This window comes from Triticum aestivum, chromosome 7D (genome assembly GCF_018294505.1).
Source record: "Triticum aestivum cultivar Chinese Spring chromosome 7D, IWGSC CS RefSeq v2.1, whole genome shotgun sequence".
Classification (NCBI taxonomy): domain Eukaryota; kingdom Viridiplantae; phylum Streptophyta; class Magnoliopsida; order Poales; family Poaceae; genus Triticum; species Triticum aestivum.
In genome coordinates, this window is record NC_057814.1 from 368,230,754 (window position 1) to 368,239,585 (window position 8,832).

Sequence of the window (8,832 nt, forward strand, 5' to 3'; positions counted from 1 at the left end):
GGACTTTGGAGCTTGATTCTGAGACTTTTTCTGATAGCCAGAGTTGGAAGAGTTGGAAGAACCATGGCCAACTTTGTTCTTCTGCTGGTAAGGCTGACGAAACGGGGGAGGAGGAGGAGGCAACCAGAACTTCTGTTGCTTAGCTGTCACAAGTGAGGAAGAAGAAGACTGAACTTTGTCTCTGACTCTTTTCTTAGAAGGCTCACACTTGAGCTGAGCAGCCTCTTGCTTCAGTGCCATATTATAGAATTGATCAAACTGAGTAGGCTCCACAAGAACGAGAGCTAACTGCAGATCCTCTTTAAGGCCACCTCTGAAGTGATAGATCATGCTTCTCTCATCAGGAACGTCTTGTATAGCGAAGCGAGCAAGTTTCTGAAACTGGATGTTGTATTGATACACAGACATGTTGCCTTGCTTGAGATTGCGGAACTCCTCACGCTTGCTCTCAACAACACTTTGTAGAATGTGGTGCGCTTTGAAGTCCCGACAGAAGTCAGTCCAAGTGATCACACGACCTCCTCTGGAATCTTTGTATTGTTGGTACCAATCAGCAGCTTGGTCCTTGAGCTGGAAAGAAGCGAACTTGACATAGTCCTCAGGCCTGACATTGCTACATTCAAAATGCTTGTTGATGTCCACGAGCCAATCATCGGCATCCGTGGCCTCGGCACAGTAGCTGAAAGACTTGGGCTGATTTGCGAGAAACTAGTTGAGAGTGGCAAAGTGAAGCTGATTGTTGCCTTGACCTTGATTGCCTTGATTGCCTTGCCCTTGAGTACGTTCTTGCAAGAGTTGCAGAATCATCTGAGCATTGGCGTTGGTGGCTGCCATGATTGCTTGCCATGCCTCCGGAGGTGGAGGTGGTGGCGGAGGGTTCGCTTGACTCCCTTCATTGCGATCCGGATTCTGACGCGTTGGCGGAGCCATCCTGAAGAGGGTGACATCCGTTAGCATCTTGATAGACAAATAGATAAGTAGAATCAACGGATAGAAATTGCAACATATAGTCTTCACAAATAAACATTCGAACGGAGATGAACGAATGAATTCCATAGTAAATCATCACACTTCCATAAGTTGAGAAGCCACTTGAAAAAGATATGGAATCAACATATGATTTCGAAGCAACTCGAATACCACAATACAAAACAAAACAAAGTATTGGCTTGCAGAATAAGCCGGAACAAACATATGATAGAGATTTCGTCCGAAGTTTTCGTGGTGGGGCCCACACGGGCTCAATCGTACAACACCATCATGTACAAGGCTGTGCACATGACATACGAAGCGTCCCCGAGTCGGCATAGCCATGGACTCTTTAAGACGCTACGAGACCACTGTAAAACCAACCGTGTACAGGCGGACCACTAGACGTCGAACCCCAATCTCATATCATGCGTCTGTCGGAAAGATATCCTAAGGCTACTTGAATTCCCACTTATAAACTCCCGAAACTTTCTGGTTATGCAATCTGGTGTTGGGGATACAGGGGACACAAAATATATCACCCAAACTAGCAATCCCTAGATCCAGCTGTATCCATCCGTCAACACATAACCAAGAAACCTTCGGAAATCGTTTACCTCAACCTTCGAAAAACATCCGTTATACAAGTTATGGCAATACTCCCGAACTCCCGCCCCAGTACTGGGTGGCGTCGAGGTGATCTCACCAACAACTGCATAAAAGAGATTTCGATGTCGGCGAAACTCAGGTATTCCAGAACTGCAACGATAAAATTGTGACGACAACACCTCGGAGCTCAACTCCCCGGGACACTGCCACAACCCCTAAATGTCAGGAGGCACCAAGAACAATGTTCTCGTCACAAAACCATCGGAACGATTCCAAGATACCCGCGTGATCCTAAATTTTTTTAGTGAAATTTGAGGAGAGAAGAGTCAAAACTTCTACGTCAGGAGACCTCACCAGAGCGACGAAGGGACTGAGGAGTAAAAAGAATCCTACTCTCCGATATATATAATCCTAAGACTCAAAACATTTTTGTTCTAGACTCAACAACGCCAGCGATTCGATCAAGCAGGGGGCTCCTAAGTCGGGGATGGCTCTGATTACCAACTTGTAACGCCCACGATGCGGCTATATCTCCCACGTGTCGAGGCACGACTTAGAGGCATAACCGCATAGTGGTTTTGTCGCAAGAAGGGTCATCTTCACACAATCCCATGTAATGAACAAGAATGGGATAAAGAGTTGGCTTACAATCGCCACTTCACACAATACATAAATAATATCATACATCATCCAAAATACAACATATAGACCGACTACGGTCAAAATCCAGATGAAAATAAGACAACCCCAAATGCTAGATCCCCGATCGTCCCAACTGGGCTCCACTACTGATCATCAGGAAAAGACACATAGTAACGACCACGTTCCTCGTCGAACTCCCACTTGAGATCGACCCATCATCTGCACTGGCATCGTCGGCACCTGCAACTGTTTTGGTAGAATCTGTGAGTCACGAGGACTCAGCAATCTCACACCCGCGAGATCAAGACTATTTAAGCTTATAGGAAAGGATGGTGTAATGAGGTGGAGCTGCAGCGGCAATAAGCATATATGGTGGCTAACATACGCAAATGAGAGCGAGAAGAGAAGCAACGGAACGGACGTCATCTAGCAATGACCAAGAAGTGATCCTGAACACCTACTTACGTCATACATAACTCAGACCGTGTTCACTTCCCGGACTCCGCCGAGAAGAGACCATCACGGCTACACACGCAGTTGATGTATTTTAATTGGGTCAAGTGACAAGTTCTCTACAACCGGACATTAACAAATTCCCATCTGCCTCATAACCGCGGGCACGGCTTTCGAAAGATAATACCCTGCAGGGGTGTCCCAACTTAGCCCATCATAAGCTCTCACGGTCAACGAAGGATAAACCTTCTCCCGGAAAGACCCGATCAGTCTCGGAATCCCGGTTTACAAGACATTTCGACAATGGTAAAACAAAACCAGCAAAGCCGCCCGAATGTGCCGACAAATCCCGATAGGAGCTGCACATATCTCGTTCTCAGGGCACACCGGATGAACACTACGTACAGCTAAAACCAATCCTCGAGTTTCCTCAAGGTGGCGCTGCAAGTGGCTCTAGTTTGGACCAGCACTCAGAGGAACACTGGCCCGGGGGTTTAAATAAAGATGACCCTCGGGCTCGCGAAAACCCGGGGGAAAAGGCTTAGGTGGCAAATGGTAAAACCAAGGTTGGGCCTTGCTGGAGGAGTTTTATTCAAGGCGAACTGTCAAGGGGGTCCCATAAATCACCCGACCGCGTAAGGAACGCAAACTCAAGGAACATAATCCCGGTATAACAGTAACTAGGGCGGCAAGAGTGGAACAAAACACCAGGCATAAGGCCGAGCCTTCCACCCTTTACCAAATATATATAGATGCATTAATTAAATAAGAGATATTGTGATATCCCAACATATCCATGTTCCGACATGGAACAAACTTCAACTTCACCTGCAACTAGCAACGCTATAAGAAGGGCTGAGCAAAAGCGGTAACTTAGCCAAACAACGGTTTGCTAGGAAAGGATGGTTAGAGGCTGACATGGCAAAATGGGAGACATGATATAGCAAGTGATAGGTAGCGGAGCATGGCAATAGAGCGAACAACTAGCAAAGCAAAGATAGAAGTGATTTCGAGGGGTGGTCATCTTGCCTGCAAGGTTCTCAGAGTTGTCGAAAGCTTGATCCTCGTAAGCGTACTCGACAGGTTCCTCGTTCACGAACTCGTCTCCCGGCTCTACCCAAGACAAGAACACAAACAAACGGAACCACAATCAACCACGAGAAATGCACAAGCAACATGATGCAAAACATGTATGATATGCAGAATGATATGCGATGCATATGCGTGCTCCGGAAGGAAAATGATGAACAAGGCAGTAACTTGGCAAACCAAGCATGCCACTGGAAAGATGAGATGATTTCGGTCGAAATCGATATAAAGATCACCGGAAACGGATGCACGGTTTGCAAATGGCAAGCAAAACAAGAATGACACGAATCTGCGATTAACAGCATGATAGCACTTAAAATGCAACAAGCAACAATGCTACAGCACTCCAACATAGCAACAAAGCATATGAAGTAATCTACAGGAGATGCTTGACAAAAGATGAACACTGAGCTACGGCTAGATCACAACATATCAAGCTCAAACAAGCATGGCAAAAGTGCAAAAGATTACAGGTTCACAGACTTGGTGAAAAACTGGACATGGCAGAAACAGCATCAGGTAGCAATGTTCAGAGCACGAAAACAACATGCTACAGGAACTTAACATAGAAAAACAAGGCATGGCAGTGTTCTACTAAATGCACATGACAAAAGTCCCTTACTGACCATAAGCCAAAAAGGACCAGAAGATATGATGGCAAGCATGTGAACATAGCAAGTTTCGTTATCAGGTTTCAGACTTGGCAGAAAACAGAGCATGGCAGAAATAATAATATGTAGGCTTCTTTGTGAGCTTGATGCACTCACTACAGAGCAATGCATGACAAACCAAGCATACCTACAGCAAGATGGCATGTTGATGAAGCTATACCATGGCAAGAACAAATACATAGCATGTATGGATCAACTACAATAAGCTTGGCAAAATTGCATATCATGTTAATAATCTGCCAGAAATATTTTATAGCAAAAGTAGAGCAAGATTGAGTCATGCTATGGCACTCCATAATTGCAAATAAGGGCAGGAATGGATCAATTACAACTATATCTACAAAACATCCTTACTGAATATCTCCAAAATATGCATGGATCTCTCTGTAGCATCAAGTTTACATGGCCTACACCAGAAAAATTACGGGGCCTACTTTGCATGCTTGTGCTAGTCACCACAGAGATCACAAAAATACATGGACTACACCACTGAAAATATGGCATGGCATACTTCAAAACACATGTAGAGCTCATGCCCATAAGATGCACAGATTAAATGATACAAAAATGACAAATCTCCAAGTTCTGTTAAGAACCAGAGGATTACAGCAACTAGCCCTATTCCAACAGAGATTTGGGCATCAAGATGACCTCTAATGAACATGGTGCAATTAAAGAAAATGTAGAGCATCGCGAGACGAACAATTTGACATATTACACGCGTGAATCGGAGCTACATGCAAGAAGTTACGCACTGAGGAACAGAGGCACATTGCTATAAAAATCCATGACTTAGAAATATTTCGGGGGGGTTCGAGGAGGAAGTCAACGTACAGGCAAAACGGATCTGGATCGAGGCCGGGCCTCGAGCTCGTGGAGGAGCTCGAGCTCGCCGACGGCACGGAAGAGGAGAGGCCGCCGGAGAGGGGAGGAGGCTAGAGAGGGAAGACAGGCGGCGGTGGCGCCGGCGGGCGAGCTCGCGACGGCCGAGCTGCGCCGGTGGCGACGGCGGGGGGCAGGCCGGCCGGCGACAGCGAGGCGCAGAGGCGCGGTGCGGGCGCGGGCGGAGGCGGCCTGGAGGGCCCGCGGCGGGCTGCCCGGGCCGCGGCGCGGCGGCGGACGGGTCCACGTGGCGCGTGCTGATTCGCCGGGCGGCGCGGCGGACGTTGTCCGGCGGCGCGAGTGGAAGACGCTAGGGTTTAGACTGCGATTTCGTTTTTCGGGAATGCTCACATATTTATAGGTAGAGGGAGCTAGGAGTCTCCAAATGAGGTGCGGTTTTCGCCCACACGATCGTGATCGAACGACCTAGAGCATGGAAGAGAGTTTGGTGAGTTTTGGGCTGGTTTTAGAGGGGGTTTTGCTGGACACTCAAATGGACTTTGCGGATGCCCGGTTAACCGTTGGAGTACCAAACGACCTCCAAATGGAACGAAACTTGATCGGTGGTCTCCGGGTGGTATAATAAGGCCAATTGACAAGCCTCGGTCCATTCCGAGAAAGTTTGACACCCGCACATGACAGAAAACAAGAGGGGTGCACCGGAGGAGATAGGAGCGCCGGATTGCAAAACGGACAATGGGGAAAATGCTCGAATGCAAGAGACGAACACGTATGCAAATGCAATGCACATGATGACATGATATGAAATGCATGACATGACAAAATACAAAACGAAAGACAAAACCCGACCACGGAGGAAATAACATAGCACATAGCCGAAAATGGCAAGAGTCGGAGTTACAAATATGGCAAGTTACATCCGGGGTGTTACAATCGTCGACACCATCCTGAACCCAACCACTGGAGCAGCTTCACCGACACCCTCGTTCGCGGCCTCAGAACTGCTTTGCCCACACCATACTTGTCGTGGAATTGTCACGGCAGATGTCCTTGAGCTAGGACTTAGTCTTGGAGCCATCGCAACTAGGAAGCTTGGAGGGGTTATGCGAGACAAGGAACACGAGGGGTTATACTGGTTCGGCCCCTTACGGTGAAGGTAAAAGCCTATGTCCAGTTTGGGGTGATATTGATTAGGGTTACGATTGACAGGAGATAAACAGCTATGCCTGGCTCTCGATGAGATTGTTCTCGCCCTTAAACCACTGCCGGGTCGTCCCTTTATATAGGGAGGCTGACGCCCAGCAGCCCTTAGAGTCCCGGCCGGCTCATAAGAGTGTCCGGCTCGGACTCTAAGCTATACTTGCCTTGCGCTACAAGTTTTACTATAATAATGATTGTAACGACGGGCCTTAAGCCATATCCGGGTCTCAGCCTATCTCTGGCCCATCGTCTTGAAACTTGGCTCCGGGCTTCTGGCAACGACCGTACGAGTAACCCGGCCCCTCCTGGCGGGTGACTCTAAGGTCTATATCCTCAACATTAGGCCCCAGATTGATTTGAGCCGGCTCATGTCAATCTTCAACTCTTCTGACAGAAAAATCTCCGGCTTACCATTCATGTGAAGTCCATAACCCGGAGTGACGTCATCCTCTAGACTCCGGATAATCCGCCATGACGTCATCCTCCACTAAGTCCGTTTTTTACTCCGCCAGATCCGCAACGGATCTTTGCTTTACTGTCATTCCGAAAATCGAGGCGTCGTGGGGGGGAGATAACCACGCCGTGGTCTCCTTGAATCTCGCGCCCACTTATGACCTCGCCTTATAAATAGGCCGGCCCAACGGGCTCTTCTCACGCTCTCTTCTTCCTCCTCGCGCCGTCGCTCCTCTGCCCGAGCTCTGCCACTGCCGCCGCCGTCGCGCCCCTGATCTTCATCAACCCGGCCGCTGCATCACCCTGACTCGGACCAGATAACGGCGGCGACTTCCGCTCTTCTCCAACTCCGGTGAGTCTCCTCTGCCTTGCTAGAACAGATCCGCGGTAGAGTTCACACAATTCATCCGTGTTCTTCGCCATTGTCCGCAGGCTTCAGTAGTTCTTGTAGTTGCCACCCTTGTTTGATCTTAGATATGTATAGACTTGCTGCAGTAGTTGTTTATTACTCATTTCACCTGCAAAACACACTTCTTTCCACTGCATAAGATCTCCTTCGAGCTCAAGAACTCCCCTGCGTCCGCATTTTAGGTCTAGAAAATTTTCTTTGCTCCGACCATTTTGATCCAAAAAAGTTACGGTAGTATGCGAAACCTGTTTTACCACACTTAGTAAAAACTGCAACCATTGAATCTTGGCGGCTTACATTTCCGGCTTAAAGAAAACACGCGCCGTAGAACTTTCCGGTTTAAAGAGAACCATGCTCTGTAGAATCCTCCGGCTTAACTGTGTAAAGCCGTAGATAACCAATTTACTCTGAATCCCCCTGCGGCTTAAATAACCCACTGTATCTGAATATATATCATTAGTCCCCTTCATAAGCCGCCATCTTAGTTTGAACGATAGATCTCCGGCTTATAATTAACCCGGACACTTTTCTCTTTATCATAGACCACCAACCTTCACCATGCCTCCCAAGGCTCCCATCACTTGCAACTGGATGAGGTCCAACGTCACCGACGAGACCCTGGCCAATTTCGTTAAGTCCGGATATTTGCCTAAGAAGGAAATCATGTCCTACCGTGCCCCTGACCCGTCGGAAGAGAGACCACAGCCAAGGGACGGGGAGGTAGTGATCTTCGCAGACCATATGAGCCGGGGCTTCGCACCGCCCGGCTCAAAGTTTTTCAGGGACGTGCTCAACTTCTTTGACCTACGGCCTCAGGATATAGGACCCAACTCCGTATCCAACATCTGCAACTTCCAAGTCTTTTGCGAAGTGTACCTTGGAGAAGAGCCCAGTTTGCTGCTTTTCAGAGAGCTGTTCTACTTAAACCGCCAAAATGAGTGTGCCAACGGGCCAAGTCTGGAGTTAGGCGGCATCTCCATCCAGCGGCGTAGGGACTGTCTTTTCCCTTACGCAGAGCCGCCGAGCCACCCCAAGGACTGGAATATGACTTGGTTCTACTGCCAAGATACGTCCCCGGCTGACGAGAACCCGCTGCCCGGCTTTCGCCCAACACGTCTAGAGCCGACTCATCCGCTATCGGACAAACTGACTGCAGCGGAACGCCAGCCTCTGCTTCCAACTATCAATAAGATCAAGGCCCTGCTAGGCAGCGGTCTGAACGGAATTGACCTGGTCCGGGTCTGGATCTCATGGCGGGTGATCCCATTGAGCCGCCGCCCCGGCTTAATGTGTGAGTACACCGGGCGAAAGGATGACCCGCAGAGGCACAGTCGCAATGATCTTCCAGAAGACGTTGCAGAGGAAGAGACCAAGGCTCTTCTAAACGAGAGCCTGGCAGACTGCGGAAGAACCGGGTTAGCCCCCTTCTGCAAGACCAATCCAGCCCCAGCGGTAAGCCGCTGACTTTAACTTTTATCTTCGTCTGCATATAAC